The sequence below is a fragment of the Macaca fascicularis genome, chromosome 6, assembly GCF_037993035.2.
Source record: "Macaca fascicularis isolate 582-1 chromosome 6, T2T-MFA8v1.1".
In the NCBI taxonomy this organism is placed as follows: Eukaryota; Metazoa; Chordata; class Mammalia; order Primates; family Cercopithecidae; genus Macaca; species Macaca fascicularis.
This window is the reverse complement of record NC_088380.1, coordinates 31,621,415-31,643,822: the sequence shown is the minus strand read 5'-3', so window position 1 is coordinate 31,643,822 and position 22,408 is coordinate 31,621,415. Positions and strand designations below refer to the sequence as shown.

Genomic DNA, 22,408 nt, shown 5'->3' with positions numbered 1-22,408 from the left:
CCATGGGAACCCATCTCTTGCATCAGCATGACCTGGATGTGAGACCTGGAGTCAAAGGAAATCATTTTGGAGCTTTAAAATTTGACTGCCTTGCTGGATTTCGGACTTTCATGGGCTCTGTAACCCCTTTGTTTGGGCCAATTTCTTCCATTTGGAACAGCTGTATTTACCCAATACATGTACCCCCATTGTATCTAGTAAGTAACCAGCTTGCTTTTGATTTTTAAAGGCTCGTAGGCTGAAGGGACTTGCCTTCTCTCTCTGAGACTCTGGACTGTGGACTTTTGGGGCAATGGGGAAATGAGTTATGACTTTGGGGGATTGTCCGTAAGGCATGATTGGTTTTAAAATGTGAGGACATGAAATTTGGAGGGGCCAGGAGTGCAATGCTATGGTTTGTCTCTGTGTTCCCACCCAAATCTCATATGGAATTATACTCCCATAATTTCCTTGTGTTGTGGGAGGGACCCTGTGGGAGATAATTTGAATCATGGGGGTGGTTTCCTCCATACTGTTCTCATGGTATCTGTCTCACGTGATCTGATGGTTTTATCAGGGCTTTCCACTTTTGCATCCTTATTTTCTCTTGCTGCTGCCATGTAAGAAATGCCTTTCACCCTCTGCCATGATTCTGAGGCCTCCCCAGCCATGTGGAACTGTAAGTCCAATTAAACCTCTTTTTCTTCCCAGTCTCGGGTATGTCTTTATCAGCAGCATGAAAACAGATAATACAGATACTTTTAGAAGAATTTATTAACCCAAAATATGTTTCTTTATGTTCAGATTAGAATTTCTTCTGTGGTGTAGAAAGAACTAATGATACTGAAGAAGAAGCTCACTCTATTCAATCTTGAGAATTTCCAAAAGTATGAGAGAAGCTGAGACTTTGAGGGGTTTGAAGGAGACAGTGGCATGCTTCTTCCAAGGGCAGCTGCCCACAGTGGTCCAGCATCTCAGGAAGGCAATGGGATGGAGTTCTGTAAGAGGACAGAGAGACAGATGGTTAGGATGGTAAAGGTATAAGGACTTAATAAGGGCTGGAGTAGGGCTTAGGATTCCATAGAACAGGGGCAACTCTCACAGGGGCAATGACCAGGACCATGCACTAGTAATGGCTGTGGGTACACATGTGATGCTCTGTGTCCCTGTGGGACTCACTACCTTGCTGGCCACCAGCTTTGTAAACAGACCTGACTAGTCAGGCTCCAGCAGGGACCAGTGAAGTTCTAGTTACCACTCTCCCTATCCACTAATATGCTTTGGTGCCATCTTGAACGGAAATAGGAGAAGAAGAAGAGAAGGGGTGGAAGACTAAAAGCCTAAGATTTACCCTAAAGGGATTGCTTTGTGGTACCATAAACTGGGGCATTAAAAGTTTATTCTCAGACTCTGCTATCCAGCAACTCGTAAGGATACTCAAATGCATTATGAGAAAGAAAGAAGCTACAGTTTCTTTGGATGTGAAGATGGTTAAAGGCTTCTCCCAAGGAAATAAAGCTGCTTCTTTCTAAGCAGAAGTTGGGGAGAATAGCTTCTCCAAAATTATTTTACTTTTATTAGAGAATAATGAAAATATACCATATAAATGTATATATGTATATTGTTATATACTTAAAAGTATATGTACTGTTTGAAGAGACAAGTTAACTGAAACACATAGAAGAGAAAATATTAGTGGGACTGAAATTATGAAGGGAACAGTAAATTTATAGAGCATAAATAGCATATACAATTGTGTTATTAAATTGCTGTTCACTGCCTTAAAGTTTATGTTACTTTGGACAAAATTTCTTCTAAAATGTAACGTTACCCAATGTGGGGTGGGGTGGGACAAGGGGACAGAAAGGAGAAAGGTTATTTTTCTGTCTCTTAGACTTATGTATGATTTTTTTGTTTCTGAGGCTTCAAAATTTGAGGTAACAAAGAAAATTGCTGCCAATAAACAGTGTTATCAAGATGTCAAGGGGAGGAGAGTGGGCACAGTATGGACACCTTTCCATGTCACAGAGGTTTTAATGGTTCCTCCTGGGTTTTAGGGAACGGGCACGTGGTGGTGGATATGCTGCTGTTGTTTGGAGTTCCTTCAGATGAGGGGTGCCCTCCCATTGGCCAGTTTCTCCTTTGATTCAGAAGTCAATTTTAGTACCTTCCATTTCATTTCTTTTTTTCTTTTTCTTTTTCTTTTTTTTTTTTTTTTATGAAGGAGTCTTACTCTGTCACCTGGGCTGCAGTGCAATGGTACGATCTCGGCTCACTGCAACCTCTGCCTCCCAGGTTCAAGTGATTCTTCTGCCTCAGCCACCTGAGTAGCTGGGACTACAGGCATGCACCACCACACTGGGCTAATTTTTGTACTTTCAGTAGAGACAGGATTTCGCCATGTTGGCCAGGTTAGTCTTGAACTCCTGACCTCTGGTGATCCACCCACCTCAGCCTCCCTAAGTGTTGGGATTACTGGCATGAGTCACCATGCCTGGCCCCATTTATTATTTTACTTCACTTAATCCAAATGGGTATTTGGTTAGTTGCAACCAAAAAACTCCTGACTAATGCCTGGGATACTTAATAACAAAACCAAATATACTTTCAAGTATTTTGGAAGCATAGATTTACATATATGCAATGCAACTGACACATATGTGGTGGTCAATAATGCTTAGGATGGTGGTATTATAAAGACAGTGCTATCATGAATTAGTCCCAAACTTCAAGTTATTAAATAAATGTAAGCACAATGAAAACATTTTAGTTTTATTATTCAAACATTACATTCCAAGACTGCCAATGAACTTGGGTGATAAGAATCTGAGATTTTATTTAGCTTTGTCCTCTGCTAATATCTTCATTCTGAACAGTAGCATCTTAATCTCAGTGATTTCAGCTGCTGCTTTGTTCCTTCTTTTGTGTCCCTATGTGTGAAAGGCAGGGATGGAGATTGCGGGATCACGTATGAATGTCTTTGATTAAATAAGGGTTTTGAAGTGAAATCTCAGATGTGGTTCAATTTAGATGATCACCTAACACATGTCCTTAGGAAACATGTCACTAATTTGAAGTATAAGAATTCTAGCTAGGTACGGTGGCTCACGCCTGTAATCCCAGCACTTTGGGAGGCCGAGGGGGGTGGATCATGAGGTCAGGAGATCGAGACCATCCTGACTAACAAGATGAAACCCCGTCTCTACTAAAAATGCAAAAAATTAGCCGGATGTGGTGGCGGGTGCCTGCAGTCCCAGCTACTCGGGAGGCTGAGGCAGGAGAATGGCATAAACCCAGGAGGCGGAGCTTGCTGTGAGCCGAGATCGTGCCACAGCACTCCAGCCTGGGCAGAGCAATACTCCGTCTCAAAAAAAAAAAAAAACAAAAAACAAACAAAAAAAATTCTAAGCTAGGGCAGTGCAAACACTGTAAATATTTTAAAGCAATTAAAAAAATATGCCAATATTGTTTCCTTCTCAAGGATCTACAGCCACTTTCTCTCTTATTTGTGCTATCCTTCATTTAGTCATTAAAAATATTATACTACAGATATTTGTATGTCTACCAAGGGACAGGTTGGGATAGGCGATGGATGCAGCTGACCAGGCAGTCTGTTGTGGGGACCATCAACTTCTCTCTATCCTTCCTTCATATGTATACTCTCTTCTATGCTCCTCCAACGTGTGTTGCTCGTTGTTCTGGAACAATCCATGCCTTCCAATTAGGACTATTAACTTCCAGTTAGTACTGTTAACACATTGGTTCTCAATTTTCAACGAGCATAATTTTATACATTTTAATTTCTAGATAACTGGACAATTCATATCCACATAAAATTAGTGGTACGTAATGGTTCTTTTTAGAAAGATCACCTTGTTCTCTATTACCGAATAGCTATTATAATACACTATTTGGAATCCCAAATTACTTACATTGCTCCCAACAAAATCTTAGATTTTATCATCCTGCTTTTGAAAGTGTCCATGTGACACTAATTCAAATGTGTGAAATTAGTAGTTGAAAATTTATAGTGATAACAGGCTCTGATGATCAAAAGGTCCAAATATCTTCAGGGATTTAAATGAGTAAACCACACACACAGCAAATTATTATTTCAGCAATGCATTCTGAAGAATTGCACATTCTGATCAGAGTTGGTCTTGGTAACTGTATGTTTCCAAGTTAATAAAACATCTTAATGTTCACAACTAGTGTTTCACTGAAGTTTTCTGCCAAAATATCCAGAAATAACAGAAAATTCATTTTTATAATGGATGAATTTAGGAATATTGGCTCTTTCCCCTTCTCATCTTTACTTTTTTGCAAGATAAAGGATTGTCTTAAAACTTCTGGTTACACTTATGGCAAGGTATTAACACATACATTTAAATTAACAGCTATCATTAGAGGTTTGCCAGATAATCAAAGGTAGATAAGATTTTCAAGAAACTGAATGAGCAGAAAGTTATGATCCTCAATTATCTTTAAAAGCTTTGACGAAAACCTCAATTGACTAAAAGGGAAAATGTTCTAACTGCATGTCAATTACACTATCACTATAGTACATATTGTAAAGGTGGTATGTGATATGTAAGTGGTGAAGAAATTAGGTGTGTTGCTGAGTTGCAATTAATATGAAAAGTTTTACATTTCTATTAAGTTATGGAACTAATAATCTACCTTCTACCCCAATTAGAAGATTTCAAAGCATAAATATGATTCTAAAACTATTGCCTAAACAAGAAATAGCCAATTCATTGAAAATCCACGTCAATCTGAATCTGATTATTTACTATATGTATATGATACCAAATGGTGGATTGATTTCTACAATTTCTGCACTTCCACACATGGGAATAGATATATTTATCCATTTGGATTTTTAAACTAATGAGAACATATTTAATTCAATAAGCACAGAAAAATGTTTTTGCAATTAAAAAGCTCAAAGGGCAACAAGGCTATTCACTTCAGAATACCGCCCCCATGTATTTTCTAAAATCCTGGGGACAGTTCATGGGAAACATTTTAATAAAAACCAAAAACTATGTTATCATTATGTTTAATGCCATTAATGTGCAGTCACTCATTCAATAAACATAAATACAGTGCCTGGTATGGGTGCCTTGTATTAAATAGTTGTGATTGATATAAAAATGAGTAAGATATGGTACCTGCTCTCTCAGGGTTTAAAACATAATAGATACAATAAATAAACAAAAATAATAGTACACTACAATGTTTTTGTTTACTACTATATCCCTAGAACCCAACCCACTGTTTGAGATTCAGTAAATACTTGTGCAATAGAATTGGTGCTATGAAAGAGAGCTGCCTAAAATTTTGTGACCAAACTGCATGGAAAGATTTGGGTAAGAGTGTAAAGAGCTGATCTTGAAGGATGTATGGAGGTTTGCCAAAAATTTAAGGAAAAGGGGTGCTTCCAAAACACAGAACAGAATTGCAATGATACAAAATGATTTAAAAAGTTTGTATTCTTGCAGAAAAATGGAGATGGATTTATGAAGCTGCAATTAGACCACATGGGTGGAAACAATCATAGATGTTGCTGGTAAAATACGGTAAATCCATGTCCCATTTGGAGAAGCTTATCCACTATTCTTTGGAATGTGGAAAGCCTTAGTAGACTCTAAAAATGAGAGTCATAACAGATTTGTGAACTTTGGAAGCTCTGTGGGTGTGGGCTGGAGGTAGAAGATTGGGGTCAGGAAGAGGATAGGGAATTTTTTGGGAGATTAGGATTGTACTAAAGCAGTGACATGGAAAATTGTGGTGGGGGGAAGCAGGGACATAAATTAGTGGGGAGGATAGACAGTTTTGAGTGATGTGATTTGGTGACTGATTAAATACAGGGTGTAGGGGAGGAGACTGGAATATACCCCTGTGGTTTTTCTTGGGTAAATATTCATCTCTGATACTCTTTGAAAGAATTTCTTATGTAGCAGAGGCCCCTTCATGCATCCTTGAGCACAGCTACATAAAATAAATTGGATTAAATGGAACCTATTTTACAATTCAACCTCATGTTTGTTGGTGTTAAAAAATGAATTTGACAGGGCACTTTCAACTAAGGACTGATGAGTCATAAATCATCAAGCAATAACCTTAGGACCTCAGCAAATTTCTCACCATTCTTCAGCACCTGCCAGAATCCAGGCTAACATCAAAAGCTTTTTAGGGTTAAAACAGATAGCAACCCCTTGTATATTATAAACACACAAATGCAATGGTATCTTTCAGGTAATTGTATTGGGATCTTCAAGGGCAACAATCATTTTTTTTTTCCTCTGAGGAGTAGCAGGCACTTATTCCTGTGATTTAGCACATAGTAGAAGTTCAACAAATATTTAATGTGTGAAAGTTGATTGTATCTTTGAAGAGCAGAAGCCCCTTTAAATGACCTTCTCTTGACCGACCTGCTGGATTAAATGACATTCTTCATTCCTTCTTGGAGCATACTATTGCCCAAAGCACTCCGTGAGTGCTATGCCTAGTAGACTGCTCTATTTGAGGGTAAGACCATTACCAAAAGTTAGCTGGGCTTGGTCCTAAACCTGTTAATGTTATTTGAACTGGTTATGGTGGTTTTGCAAGTTAATTGCATTTTACTCATAAAATATAAGGATAGAATGGAAGGGAGTTGATCGTTTTGAAAAACGTTTTTGAAATATTTGGTAGAGGTGAGTTACTAACAATTGCTGTTCAAATAGATGTATAAATAAATATTAAAATCTGGAACATTCACTTTAAAAACCTGTACTTTGTTAGTGTGTTCTTTCTCCACTTTAAGGAAAACAAAACTAGACATCATAGATGGTACACTCTGAAAGACAACAGGGAAATCCCATCAGTTGTAATAAAGACATTCAATATTGCTTTGGGCTGACATCAAACTAATAGCAAAAATATACCTTTATTTGCTTTTAAGTTAAATAAATGCTTATGGAAAATACGCATCTAAAACTTCCCTGTGCTAACCAATTTCATTTTTGTATAATTTATCAAATACTAGTTTCAGTAAGTTGGATAAGATGTCAATACTGTTTTTTTTTCTTGAAAGCAGCATATATTAGAGGAGTCTGTGTCAGCATTTAAACAGAGGCATGGACATTCCTGTCTCCTTAACAACCTGTTCAAACACACCATTGAGTTCTAGCCTTTTACATCCTGGTGCTGGATAGAGACATTAATTTTCTCATAAGGTCATTTCATTGCATGTTTACAGTTGTCTTCACATGATAAGCCATTCCTATCAGAGAAACAAAACATTAGGAAGGCATTTTTGAAGACATCTTAGAATATCAACTAAGCCATAATTTGAAACAGTCATCAAGTAGGTTCACACCATTGTTTCATAATGTTACACACTGATGAACAACTACATTCCACTGAACACTAGAATATTTCTCATTTTGTTTTTGAGAAATGATCAGAACCAGAAATAAATATTTTTGCAGGACTGATTTGGCATTTAAATAGGAGGTTGCATGCCAAGAAAAGGCTCCTTGGATATGTAAGGAATGCTCTCTCTATTATGAGCTGTGGGGAATTCTTTTCACAGCTGTGTCGGATAGCTTTTAGGGTAACTCCATGGACATACCCTGTATTATTCCCTCCTCTTGAATGTGGGTGGGACTTATGACTTGGTTTTAACCAATAGAATATGGCAAAGATGATGGGATGTTACTCCCATAATTAGGTTAGTTTGTCTACCTACCTACGTGCATATACGGCTCTGTCTTGTTAGCATGCACTTGAGAGACTCTTCCAATAACCTCAAACAAACAAGCTGCTATGATATAAATTGCCCATGAAGAGCATCACATAACAGGAAAATACGGGTGGTCTCTAAAAACTGAGGGCCTCAGTCCTATACCTGCAAGGAGCTGAATTCTGAATTCTGCCAACAATCATATACAGTTAGAAGAGGAACCTGAGTTCAAGGTGAGAATGTGGGTGGCTGACACCTTGATCGCAGCCTTGAACAGAGGAACTAGTGAGTTGTGCCCAGATTTCTGAGCCACAGAGACTATGAGATGATAAATCTGTGTTGTTTTAAATTGCAGAGTTTGTAGTACTTTGTTACACAATAGTAGAAAACAAATACAGTAGGATCAGTGGGCCTTTTCTTTTGGTTTTATTTCTGTCTTCCTCTTTCCTGATGCTACTTCTCCTACTAGCACTTAACATTAGTTTTATTTTCACCGGACCTGTTTGGAGATCCAGATAACTATACCCCAGCAAGTCGCCTCAACCCACCACCCCATAGTAAACCAGAGTGATACTTTCTATTTGCCTATGCAATCTTACACTCTATCCCCCAAAAAGTAGGAGGCATAACTGCAAATTTTGTGAATGCATTAAATGTAAAAGTTTCTTCCAATAGGTATTTCTAAAATACCTGTTAATATATTGTCCCCATTTTCTCTGTATTTATCTGTGAAAGATGTTTCTGAGTGTCTTCTGTTTCTGGTAGGTCTTCCTAATTTACTAAAATTGATTTAGACATACATGTTTTATTTATTTTTGAAGAATAAAGGAAATCAAATTTGTAGGAAAATAAAAATATGTGTTCTCACTGGATTTATTAGATCAAGAGAAGAAGCTTTGTAGATGTTTTAGAAAAACAGAATCATGAGTGATCATATTCTGTTGATTCCTTTGGAAATATATCCAGTACACTCCTGCTTCTTTTACTCTCTCCCCCTTATCTTTTTCTCCTTCCACTTTTTCCCCTCTCCTCAGTCCACCATAGTTCATTCCTTCTACCAGCGTTAGCTGGCAGATCCATCCTGTGCACAGTGACATAGAGCGTTTTCTTACGGAAATACAATCCACAAAGTGAAAGTTTTCTTTGATTATTCATACCTGCATGTGTTTTCCACCTCCTCAGGAAGTTTTGGAAACTTCAGAGGCAGAGGAGGGCAAAAGACCAATTTTATCTAAAAGTTCTGTTGACCACAGCACAGTCACTTTTGAGTCTGTCTGTAGGGTTACCACTGATCTTGTGGAAGGTCTTCAGATGGAGTAAATAGATAATATTCTTGTCCTTAATGCCCACAGTTCTTTTCAAACATACAAGCTGAGTTTCTGACATTATTTTGTGTTTTTATAGTTGCTCTGGAAAAGCAACACAATGCTGATTGCTAATTGGATTCTGAATAAAGCATATTTGTATGTACATGAATTTGCCTACATGGTCACCTTTAACGTTAACGGGAGGGTAAAAGATTGACTTTGTGTCATGTGCTGAAAGGTTTTCACTTTCCAGATGCCTTAGATAGTGAAGGAGAGCACTTATGTCATTTTCATGCCAAACAAAAGTAAAATGTTTTTTACTTAATGATGAGAAATATTTCTCAGCTCTACCCACGTGGAGGGGAGTGAAAAATGGCTCATCCACTTTCAATCAAGTTATCTGCATGTCAATAATGAAAGCAGATCTTTTAAACAACAACAACCAAAAAAAAAGTAGAATAATGTTTTATGTGTTGAAGACCCATCAGAAATTATCTCTTTGGACAAACAGAGAAAGTAAAGGAAAGGAAAATATTTAAAATAAGATATAGAGGGAGCTTCTTCAGTCTGTCTAAATGAAGAGCAAGCGTTGCAGGAAGATACACATTAATCAAGTAATTAACCTTTCAATAGTGTTATTTATTTTGGAGAGCAATTTTGCCACCCGAAGAATTATGGCCAGACATTTATTTTACCAGATTAAAAAAAATAATGTATGTTAACTCTTAGAGTGCATGCCATCTAAGTGGCTGACAGATTGCTGTGTAACTAGAGCCGAGGAACCAGCGTGCGGGAATAGGCTGTCACTCAAGCAGATGTCATCTTTGCAGAAGCTCAGAACACGTCTTTTTATTATTGAAGAGCATTGTCATGTTGGCAGATTCAGGGACAGAGTCTGAAATAAAAAATCTTCATGCAAGGAGAAGTATGTCATTCCCCAGATCTGCTTAATGCTTTTTCTCCCAAGACTGAAGGCCTTCTAGGTCATTGCTGGTCATTAGACTCAATTAAAAATTAGGAACAGAAAATTGATCTTCACCTACCTCCAAATGCATCTGCATTAGGTGGCACATGGATGTTAAACTTGTTAATAATTCAAAACTTGGCATAGGCATATTTTCTTGAAACTGAACAGTTTGGAGAAAAAAAACATATCTAGGTTACCCCAGAGGAGAAAACAAATTACCTTTTGCCTTTCTGACATCTTATTCTCCTTCAGTGCACCTGGCCAATCTCCACCTGGCAGTGCTCTCAATCACCCAGATGGAAAGGGAGTTGAGGTGGCCCCTACAAAAACTGATGAAGTTCAGCCTTACCACTGGTCTAATAGAATGTGCTCTATAGTGGAACAGACTACATTATATGCATCTGTCTTTCAGGGACCAATAGGCTGACTACATTCTTTTTTTGCACCATAAAGCAAAGAAATATTTTTCTGACTGTTTCCACATTTACTTATCCATGATATTATCAGTAGATTGCTTTTATCATTATGCTTAGTTCCATGAATAATACTTTAGTGCTGTAGTTTGCTTAATACAGCATTTATCTAGGATTTTCTATCTTCTAGTATATGTAGACTAGAAATAACACTTCTTATAATAATATGAGTATTTTACTTTCAAGATGTTCAGATAATATGGGAGAGCAATATGATGGATGGTGTCATGTATATGTACAAAATGATAAAGCAAAGCACTTAGCTTTTCTGCATACAAACCTTGCCAATTGAGTATTAAAACTTGTTTAGAACTGTTGATTCAAATTCATCAAGGAAATGAATAGAATATTTGAAGACCTGACAATATCTCTATTTCTATTCCCGCCCACTGACCAGAGAGAGCTGTATAATGCAAAATTCGAAGAGATTCAGTTACTAAACAGAAGTCTCTAGAGGATAACCATAAGAGTTCTCATTTACATCACAGTTCTTGTGCAAGTTAAGAAGGAAGGATCACAAAGTTGAGTCTATTTCTATTTGAATAATTTCAATACATTACCAGAGCTAATTTTCTATAATGTCCCTAAGACTGTAAGCGGAGACTTTATACTCCCTAGTCTCTTGTGATCAAAAAAACTTCCAAATCAGACTTGCAAATCGCCTTCTCATCACATCAGTAGAGCTGCCAGATAAGAAAGTCTTGTAAGAAAGGGAACAACCAGAGTGCATTCATTAGTGTCATTGTACTCTAATTGAAGAAGTGACTTCTTTTGTATCCTAAGATGGAAAATCAGTAAGCTTGTGACTGGACTCCTTACATGTAGCTCCTGGCTGAATGGCAGAACAGTACTTGCACATTCAAGAATGCCTGTGATGACAGAAAATACTATAAAATGTAGAATCTACTCTTTCAAGTTTACTTTAAGATCATGATTGCACTTGAGATACCATTTATTGCCTGTTGCTTTATAAATTGTTGAAAAAAATCCTCTCAAAAGGGCGTTTTTCCATTACTCAGCTTACTATTTTACATTTAGTATCTTTAGTTGTGAAGACATGATAGGTCATTAATATGTTCTTTATGGATCTTTAATATGCTAAACCATCTTGGTTTGTTCTGTGGGAACAGCTGTTCTAGCACCATGCTTATTCCAGTAGTAGCAATTATACCCGCCCCACCCCCCCCCCCCCCCGACCTCTTTAAGCAGAAGAAGGTGCTACTTCTATAGCCTCATCAGGATCTAAATAAGCACTATTTGACTCAAGCCAGGGATGCATTTTGAAGGAAATGAAGACAGATCCCAAGGGCATATATTTATCAGATCTATACTTGGTTTTATTACATAGGTTGAAATGTGAAAATTAGACCATTTTATTAAAATTTTATATTTATATATTTTTGAGCTTCAATTTTCTTACCTGGAGATTAGTATTAATAATTCCTACTTGACCACAGTGTCTTGGGGCGAGAATGGGATGATGTTTGTGGAAATGCAGTGCAAACTGCATGAAGTGATGTAGAAGTGGAAGTTATTTTTATGGGAAATAATTGTTTCATATCTACTGCTGCTTATGTAACGAAGTGTATCTTGCTAGCTACTGAGCTCCTCATATATGGAGAAACTAAAGCAGAATTTGTCAGGGTTACTCTATAATGACACGTCCAGGGGAAGGGACGATTAGCAAGATGATTACATGGTATCTACCAACCATAGACTTCTATGACCCTTTGATTTCATTTACAATTACATTTAATTGTAAAGCATTTTTGGAGGGAGTGCTGATGGGCTTGCAAATATGCATGTCAAGGGATATATATCAAAACAATGTTTAAAAATTTATACAGGTGTGGTAAAGATATTTGATTTGTGTATTATTAAGAGATGACAGGAACTCATTCAGGGTCACATTTGGCTCATGCACTCTAGTCTTTTAAAAATTGTTACCTATTCAGGGAGACCTGAGGACCTTAAAAATAATTCTGCCAATCTCCAAGGCAAAATGAAAAGTCTAGTAGCTCTTTTTACCGTGTTATTTTCTTCATGAAGCATAGATTCATTAAATGTCCCAAAAAAGGCACAAATGAATATTCATTTAGACTGGAATGAATGCTGAAGACACTAACTCTAGTTTTTACTGTTAGTTTAATAAAATATTTCCCATGGCTTGGATATGTTTCAGTTTATTCAATATTAAGGCCCCCTTGCCCTGTTTTTTTTTCCTGTCGTTGGCAATATCCATCAGATAATGACCTGACAACCTAACCTGTCTTACTATGCAGAATAATCAAAGTAGGTGACTACCAGCCTCTAGGAGAATTGTATCTCCTGCTTCTCAGTCTAATGGATGTGTGTCATAGGAATTCCCTGCAAAATTGTGCCTAGGGGCTTTAGGATCCAAGTCAAAGGGATTCATAAAATGAATGTGTTATAAATCTAGCTGTGGAAGATTGATGTTAAGGCTCCTTAAATGCTTGCTAAGTCTATTCACAAAAAGAGATGGTACAGTTATCTCCTTTTTAGTAGCCTGTCATTTTAGTGCTCTTTAAAGAAATCATTAAAGATATTCGAAGTTGTCAGAATCAGAGGGTTCATGTTTTGGAGAAATTCCAGAAAAGAAACTCCTTACATAGAGACACTCTCAAGACAATTTAGGTATAGCAGAATCTATCTGGTAAAATAGATTAATAGAAGGCTTTTCAAATCACAAGTACAATAAAGTTAGTTTTACTTGTTCATTCATTTATGTATATATTTATAGAGTCTTTTATATGTCAGATATAATTCTAGGTGCTTCTCAAGAAGGAAGAAAACATATAGTGCCTGCTTTCATGAAGCTTACAGTATGATCAACTTTTAATCTGTGGAAAAATATAATTATGCTATAAGTTGTCTGATGTCATTGGCAGCATTGGCATGTTGCCCTTTGATGCATACTTTTAAATGCAGTGCCTAAAGTGCAGACTGGTAGATCTTTGAAAAAAGTCACCAAAGTTGACAGCGAATACAGATACTGAGAGAACTGCAAAACAAGTCACGTAGCTTTATCCAGAGAGAATACAAGAAGCTCATAGGTACTCTGACAATACAGTAGTTCAGCTCATTGCAAAGAGTCATAACTTAAGATTAGTGTTACACTGATTTGCTGATCACACACACACATTTCATTGCAACTCAGTAGAGTGGAACTGTATATTGTCACAATCCATACCTTGTGGAAACTACGGGGTATTGATGTTGGTGGTCCTTCACGTTCACTTCCAGAGTCCTAGGCCACCTGTTGTTGTCTGTCTCTTTAGGCTCCAAAATTGTGCTTGGGCAAACTAAATGGATGATTGATGGCTTTTAGGCTTTTAAGAAAAGGGCATATCTTCACCTTTAAATTCCCATGTTTAAAAGCTTGAATTCCACCATTAGGCTACTGTCTAAATTCTCAAATGTCATCAGCAAATCACATGAACATTTACTCATTGAAATTGTCCTAATGAAAAGGCTTAGAACTAAGCCTTGCAGAGAAAGAAAACAAAGACGCATTAGAGAGTTCCATACTCATGAGATTCTTATACTCCAGCTTGAGAAAAGAGTGACTATCAGGTTAAATGCTGATAAAAGATTGCAATAGCATTTTATGATTATAGATGCTTTTACATGGGATAGTGCTGATGAATTGCCAAATGAATTGCACAGCCAGGCCTTTGGCCTATTTTATTGGGCACAGGAGGCTGAATTCTATTATTCTTGTTGCTCAAGAGGGCTCATCTTCATGAGTTAAAATAGCTGAGCTTCCTCTACACCCGTTAAGAATTTGGTTTCCAGCTAACAGAGCTTAAAGAAGGAAGAGCATTTTAATTATTTTCTCCATTTCTTCTTTACTCCCTGCCTCTGTACAAAGCAAACATGCTTCTTTGGTGAAAGTTATTTTCCACAGTTTGACAATTCATCACCCATCTCTGAGTGTCTCTCTCACTTTTTGCTTTTAAGCTCAGTGTTCAGACATTTATCTTCACAGAGGTGAACAGAGGGAACATCTTTAAATATGGCATCGATACAATATGTCCTGGCCCAGATGCAAGCCTCTTAAGTCAGTTTCCCTCAATCTTGTTACTACACATTAGCTCTGAACAGGATTATCTCCCAGCCTGCCAGTCAAGATGTTCAGGGGGAAAAAAAAAGGGAGAGCAAAGAGCTTTTGTGCTCATCAGTTTGCCTTGGGACTGGTGGGATGAAAATTTGTTCTGACCTTACTTTACTCATGTGGCTATGAATTGCAGTTACTGCTGTATATGTTGCAGGAAAAAAAAAAAAAGAAAACTGATTGGAAACACACTCCTTCGTTATATATATGGATTTCCAGAAAATTACACAGAAATGTTATCTGCATACGTAATTTATAGCATAGTTTAATCAATACTTAAAGAAATTTAGCAGATGAGTCCTAATAAGTGATTATTTAGATTAGATTGGTTGGGAGCTAATGAAATAATTAGCAACATTTCAATGTGATTAATTTATAGCTGTATATTAAGTGCTCAATTAGTTTAAGATATCTGAGTTCCCCAAGTGCTGGCTGAAGAAGGCAAATGTCTCAGCAGTGGTAAAGCTGATTGAACTGAAGTTTTCCAAGTCTTTGAAATCAGCTGTTGCTGTATCAGCTCCTCAACATATTGAGCCCAGGGCATGGCTTCAGGAGGGAGCGCTAAAAGTAGACGCTGGTAGACCCAGGGGATTCAGCAAGTGAGGAAAACCTTTTTATGATATGACTCATCAATACCCCATAGACGAACATAAAAGGCAAAATGTTTAGGAGCTGTATTAGGCCATTCTTGCATGGCTACTAAGAAATGTCTGAGACTGGGTAATTTAAAACAAAAGGAGATTTGTTTGTCTCATGGTTCTGCAGGCTTTATAGGAAGCATGGTGATGGCATTTGCTTGGCTTCCTGTGGGGGGTGGTGCTCAGGAAGTTTAAAGTCATGGTGGAAGATGAAGGGGAGCAGGTGTCTCACATGGCAGGAGTAAGAGAAAGTGGGGGAAGGAGGTGCCACACTTTTAAATGACCAGATCTCATGAGAACTCACTATCATGAAGATAGTATTAAGCCATGAGGGATCCACCCCCATGATCCAAACCCTCTCACCAGGCCCCACCTCTAGCTTTGGGGATTACAATTCAACATGAGATTTGTGTAGGGACAAATATCCAAACTACATCAGGAACGTTTGAGTTATAGGTTATGGGGGTAAAATGTCACTGCCATCTCTAAAACCCTTCAAGCTTGTATACACAACTGAAGGAAAAACATCTTTCATGATCATAGGAAGCTCCCTTATCCTTAATGTATCTGATGATTTTGTTTTCCTCTTTGTTGAATAGACTTTGTGACCGTTATAACTCTGCTTCTTTATATTTTATTTTTGAAAGTATTCAAATACAGTTTTAAGCTTATCCAATTATATGTATTTCAAAAATTTACAAGTTTGACATTTTTAGATTATAATCTCCTCAAGAACAAGAACATATTTTCAACTCTGCTGTATAAAGTATGTGCAAAAACCTGTGAAAGGTCTTGAGATTTTGATGAGACTGATGCAGTTTCATAGATGTTGGAAGAATGCAGGAGACTCTTGGGTCAGAGGCAAAAGACTTTATTATTCATAGTAATAGTAGTACCCAAAATTATAGATCTTCTGGCATCTGTCCCCTAAGCCCCAATTCCTATAGGGCAATACAAAGAGGGCCAGGTGACATCTGCACATCCAGTGGGTTGCTTTGCTGGCGGGGAACCCTAAGCTTAGGAAACCCAAATCTATTATAACGGGTAATAAGGATGTCTGCCTTTTTTGTTCTAGAGGGAGACATTATTTCTGTCTTCTAAGACTCTTCGTTACACAAACATTGTTGAAAAAATTTGTCAGGAAGAAAGGCAGCTGGTGTCTCTGCTTGCAAGATGTGCAGAAATATGGGAGATCCATGAAGAATTTTCTCCCAACAGTACCCAGCAAAATGTCTGTGGAGGAACTGAGACTGATTGTTACAAAGAAGCAAAGACAGAGGTTAACCTGATCTCAGTCTTTAAGCAACAAAGTGGAAAGAGTTTCATCTATGGTCCTTGGGCCTCTTATTAGGTAAAACAAGGAAAGTAAATGAAATCAGATTTCGAATCAGTTGTTACTTATTTGAGTTACAAACTAAAATACTGTTGTTATGTGATATGGTTTGGTTCTGTGTCCCCACCCAAATCTCATTTCCAGTTGAAATCTCCATGTGTTGAGGGAGGGACCTGGTGGGAGGTGATGGATCATGGGGGCAGTTTCCACCATGCTGTTCTTGTGATAGTGAGTGAGTTCTCACAAGATCTGATGGTTTAAAAGTGTTTGGCAGTTCCTCCCTGGCTCTCTCTCCTGCCACCTTGTAAAGAAGGTGCGTGCATCCCCTTTGCATTCCACCATGATTGTCAGTTTCTAGAGACCTGCCCGGCCATGCAGAACTATGAGTCAATTAAACCTCTTTTGTTTATAGATCACGCAGTCCCAGGCAATTCTTTATAGCAGTATGAAAACAGACTAATACATTATGGAAAATCCAATTAATGTAAAAGTGAAAGCCCTGCTTCCCTTACCTCATCCCACTTCCATAGGGGTAACTACCATTAACATTTTGGTAAGAGAAAAGTAATTCTAGTGATTAAGGCTGTACAGTGGTATCATTGACTTCTGGGAAGTATTTTCCTACCATAGACAGGATGAACCACTACTCATCAGGCATATTATGGTAGACAAGATGCTCTTTAGACAAATGCTCTTCTATTTAAATTCCGTAACTCTGGAAATAATTAACCTGTTGTGCCTTTACTGAGTATATAATTTACTTCCATTGTTTATTGTAAGGAATTACTCTTATTTATTACTCATTTATTTTTCCTTACAATAAACAATGGAAGTAAATATCTGTCTATCAGCTTGGCTTTTAGCAAGCAATCATTATTTCTAGTGGTGGTGAAACATCTGGTCAATAGGTCTCCAAGATTTCAATATCCTCTACTCATTAACTTTCTTCTGTTGGGTTCGAGTCTACTTATCTAATGGTAAAGAGAAATTAGGAGCTTTTCTCAGTTTGTGCTAGCCAGTATTCCACATATCCACTTTTGTTAATGTTCCATGCTTGGCAAAGATTGGTGGCTTGTGTTCTGAAACAGAGGGCATTATCATATTTTTTTTTTCTGAAAGGAGACTGTATATTGATTCTTTTTATATGATAATTTTCTCAGGGAAGAGAATAGGAGATTTTGAATATAAACTATAGTTGCTCATCAGGGTAAGGAATGCCAGATAAGCAAAATAGGTATGAATTTGTTAAATATCAGTTTTCCAAAATTATGTTAAAAGTTAAAACTATGGAAATCAGTTAAAACTATGGAATTTTATGGCAAAATCAATATGATCGTTAAGTGAAAATTAAGTAAGAAGAAGGCCCATTTTATTTTGAAGAATGGTACATTTCCCCAACACTTGGAATCACTGTGGTGAGGTGGGACTATGAGGGATGGGTTTGGTGGCTAAGATTTGCAGGGAGTGGAGGGAGAGGTGCTAACAGAGCTGGGGACTGATTCTGATGCATGGATCACACATTTGTTGAATGGTTTGGGAGAACAAGTGCGAATGGTGGAGTTATTCTACTGTCTGTGGGCTTCACCTTCTTCCCACTGATGAATGAAAAACTAAAAGAGTTTGATATGCCCTGCTATTGGTTTAGTAAAGCTTTGGTCTCTAACAGTGATATGATTTGGATCTGTGTCCTCACCCAAATCTCATGTTGAAATGTAATCCCCAGTGCGGGAGGTGGGGTCTGGTGGGAGGTGATTTGATCATGGGGCGGTTTCTCATGGTTCAACACCATCCCTCTTAGTGCTATTGTTGCAATAGTGAGTTCTGGTGTGATCTGGTTGTTTAAAAGTGTGTAGTGCCTTCTCCCTCTCTTTCTTCCTCCTGTTCTGTCCATGTAAGATGTTCTTGCTCCCCCTGCACTTTTTGCCATGATTGTAAGTTTTCTGAGGCCTCCTCAGAAGTTGAACAGGTGCCAGCATCATGCTTCCTGTACAGCCTGCAGAACTGTGAGCAATTACATCTCTTTTCTTTATAAATTACCCAGTCTCAGCTATTTCTTTATAGCACTGTGAGAACAGACTAATACAACAATATCCCAGTCTGCAAAACAGAATATACTTGATACTAGAACAGTACCAAATCTTAAGTGAATGTGACAATTCAGGAGGCAAGGCTCTAGGGCCCTTCTTATGAGACTATTTCAAATTTGATTCTGAAAATGCTGTTTTGGTGCTCTGGCTATTTTGATTAGATTCGCAAAGAAGGCTATACTTATAATATGAATATGATTATTCTGAATATGAATTGAATATGAACTTAGTGCCTGCAACTCCAGGACTTTCTGTGAAGTAAAATGGATGGAACTATCTTTTTTTTTTTTTTTTTAAATAGGGTCTCACTCTATCACCCAGGCTGGAGTGCAATGGCAAGATCATGGCCCACTGTAGCCTTGACCTCTCAGGCTCAAGTCATCTTCGCACCTCAGCCTCCCAAGTAGCTGACAGGTGTGTGCCACCATGCCTGGCTAATTTTTTGCAGAGACAGCATTTAGCCATGTTGCACAGGCTAGTCTTGAACTCCTGGGCTCAAGTGATCTGCCTGCCTCGACCTCCCATAATGCTGGGATTACAGTTGTGAGCCACCATGCCTGACCTAGAGCTATTTTAGATACACTGTCCTGTATGTCGTAGAGTGAGCCACTTGAACCTTCCAATTTGTTTAATCACTAAATCTGAGATCTTTGTGTTCTCTCTCTGCATAATATGCATATATACATAATATATGCATATTGTATATGTACATATATATATAATTATTTTTCTTTCCACTATTTTTCCCTGATACTCTGAGATAAAAAACACATCTCCAACATATGCATTAGGATTTACCCACTGAACCTATATTAACACATAATTCAGAAAAGCAGATGCAGACGATGTGAATCCCCTTTAAGTCCACTCCTTGCTTTGTTTAAGCTCCCCTTATCCTGTGTTGTGAACTCTGTACATGAATCGGTGTTTGTTTTCTTGGCTGCTTTACTGGTGGAATTAGACTTTCAGTGTGTTTACATCAGTTCCCAGTATCCTGGTGAGCTCTGTTTTCCTCAACTCTTCCCTATAATATAACCAAGGAAACAAACAAAACCCGTCTAAGGCTTGATAACTTAAATAATTAATTCAAAGAGGGAAGTGGTTTTGACAACACAAAAGTTAAACAAGATACAAGAAAATCACATTTATCTTAAAAGTCCAATACCTGTCCATATCTTTTAAGTTCTGATTAATATCCTAAAATCTGTAGGAAGTCTTGTTCAAGTTCAATTTGGAGCAAAATTGTGCTAAGTTCAGGTTTTTAACAGGCATTATGGGTGATTTCTTTTAACTTTTATTCATGTGATAAAATTACATACACATTCCTGTTCAGAATATGCATGCATGACCTTTTTTTTTTTGCAGATAAAGGCTTGTTTTATTTTAATGGCTGATCTATGTAATCATGGAGACCTGTATGTACAAAGGGGGAGCTTTTATTTCTTGGTCTCTTTCTGCTTGGACAAAGTCTTGATTTTCTCCCCCTTCTTGGCCTGGAGGCGCTCTTCATCGCACTTTTGTGCTTCCTTGGTCTTAGACCTGCGGGCCTCAGCCTGGTCAGCCAGGAGCTTCTTGCAGGCCTTGCCTGCCTTCAGCTTCTGGACGTATTCCATGAGAATCTGCTTGTTTTTGAACACATTCCCCTTCATCTTCAGGTACAGGCTGTGATACATGTGGCAATCAATCTGCTTAGATTCACGGTACTTTCTGAGCAGCCAGTGCAGAATCCTCATTCTTATCGAAGTGACCTGCCCTGGCATTTGGGCATTTGGCCGTATGCTTTTGCTTTCCTATGCACATGTGCTTGCCCTTCTGGTGGCCAAGGTGTTTTTCCAGAATCGAGCCCAGGAATGGACAGTCACAGGCTTCCAACTGATCAGCCCATCTTTGATCAGCTTCCAGATCTACTGATGGGAGTTGGCATTGTCGATTTCATTGGTCTCATTGGGGTCCAACCAGACCTTCTTCTTGCCATAGTGGTGGATGCTAGAGGCGAGTCTCTTCTGAAGCCTGAGCATGCTTATGGCTGTGGCCACAGCAGCGAAAGGAATGAGGAAAGGGCTCTGTATGCATGACTTTCTATAGCCCCCATTAACTGGAAATTAGTTATCATTCTGGAATGTTTGCCTCTCAGTAACTTGTCACAAGGGTGCAGTGAGTCAAATATGACTGGCAAAAAAATTACACTCTGGTTTCCTTAGTTGATTTCAGTCACAGAAGGCTGAGGAATTGATCTGTCCACACAAACAGAACTAAGTGCAGTGGTCACCATTTTTTTCTGGGTGGTTCTAACTCTCACCATTCTCACAGAGGCTTGGCCAGTCTCCTTTCTATCTCCTGGGCTGACATTTGCTTTCATCCAGCCTGCTGTGCTTCACATTCATATAGACATGTCCCATTATGTTAGAGATTTAGAGCCTGTGGTGCCTTGCACTGGTTAATATCATTCTGTGATATTTATTGAGCACTCATAACGTGCTAGGTGCTGTAACACTGCCTGTATGATGGAGTCCACTGTGAGCACAGCACAACACGGCAGGTTGACACACTGTGTATTTTTCCTAGCTTTAATTTCTTAGGCCGAGATGGAATTATTGTCCCATTTTTCTTCTCCATGAGGAGCATTTAACTTCATTCTATATTGTGTTCCCTGCATGCCTACTGACAATCTGAAGATAATATCACTTGGTGCTTGAAGCTAGAAATCCTTATTTGTTCTGATATCACATAATTTATGTTTGCAATTTCAGGCAGGTACCAATTTCTCAGAGTGTATGGTGTTTCTTGTAAGAACATTCAACAAATTTATCTCAGCTTCTTTGAAACTAGAATTTAAAAACTCAAATATCTATATTTGGCTCAATAACCACAGACAGTAATGACACCTCTAAGTAGCTAATGCAGGCGTGTAATTTGCTCATAGCCCTGATTTAACTTTATTTACAGATTAAAATTGAATTGCAGTTGATTTATTGATATAATAGGCAGAAAGTGATTATCAAGCATCCATCACTGATAGAGGAAAAACCAATCAAATTATGTTTCAAGGTTTGCTTTAACCTAAACTAACTCATCACCTTCTAAAACTCAGAGGATTTGAGTCATATTCTCCCACTAAAGTCAATGAGCCACAACTCCCACTAAACTCATATCTGCTCCTTAAAGGCATTCAAGAGTTATACTAATTTGCACGACTACCAGGTTGTTATAAAAGGAAATGGCAATCAGCTGGAGATTTAGTGTCTGTACTTTCTCCCCATGTATGTAGCCATGGTAATATTCTTTAATGTTTATTGTAAATCCATAAATGGGCTTGGTCGCATGCTATCCATGATATGGTATCGACCTGTGCATACAACTCAGCTGTAAAGGTGTTGAGTAAAGGGTGCTGGTGCTTTCACTAGTGACATGCTGATTAGAAAATGTGTCCCTTTGGAGGGAGAACTGGTATCTGTCTGTGTTCCAGAAAACAATGAAATATCTTGATTAGAAGCAGGTGATGATGCTGACTTTTGTCTTAGACATTCATAACTCTACTCTTCAGAAGGAGAAAAAGTGTGAGGTGGGAGAGAATGTAGCAGAGCAACATCAGACATGTCACCCTGTGCCAGGGGTTGAGCATGGTTCCCTGGGGGCTGTGTTGTAAGAGTGGCCCGGTATGGATTTCCCTCCATTCTTATCACTGAACACTGGCAAGATAAAGTTAAGAAATCCAGTGCTGCACTATTTCAGAGGCTTGCCAATGTCATATGACAGC

The 22,408-nt window shown here is 38.2% G+C and overlaps 1 long non-coding RNA gene and 1 pseudogene across 3 annotated transcripts in view; both read right to left on the bottom strand.

Annotated features, from left to right (window-relative positions):
* Positions 1 to 735: 735 nt before the first annotated feature.
* Positions 736 to 22,408, bottom strand: part of LOC102143678 (uncharacterized) — a 42,318-nt gene continuing 20,645 nt past the window's right edge. For 2 of the 3 annotated variants that reach the window (XR_010587181.1, XR_012414491.1), the window contains one exon: positions 736 to 977. This is a non-coding gene — a long non-coding RNA (uncharacterized lncRNA). Of the gene's footprint in view, positions 978 to 10,061; positions 10,146 to 22,408 lie in introns of all 3 variants that reach the window. The other variant, XR_010587180.1, reaches the window with a different exon arrangement.
* Positions 20,088 to 20,672, bottom strand: LOC102143283 (large ribosomal subunit protein eL19-like; annotated as a pseudogene).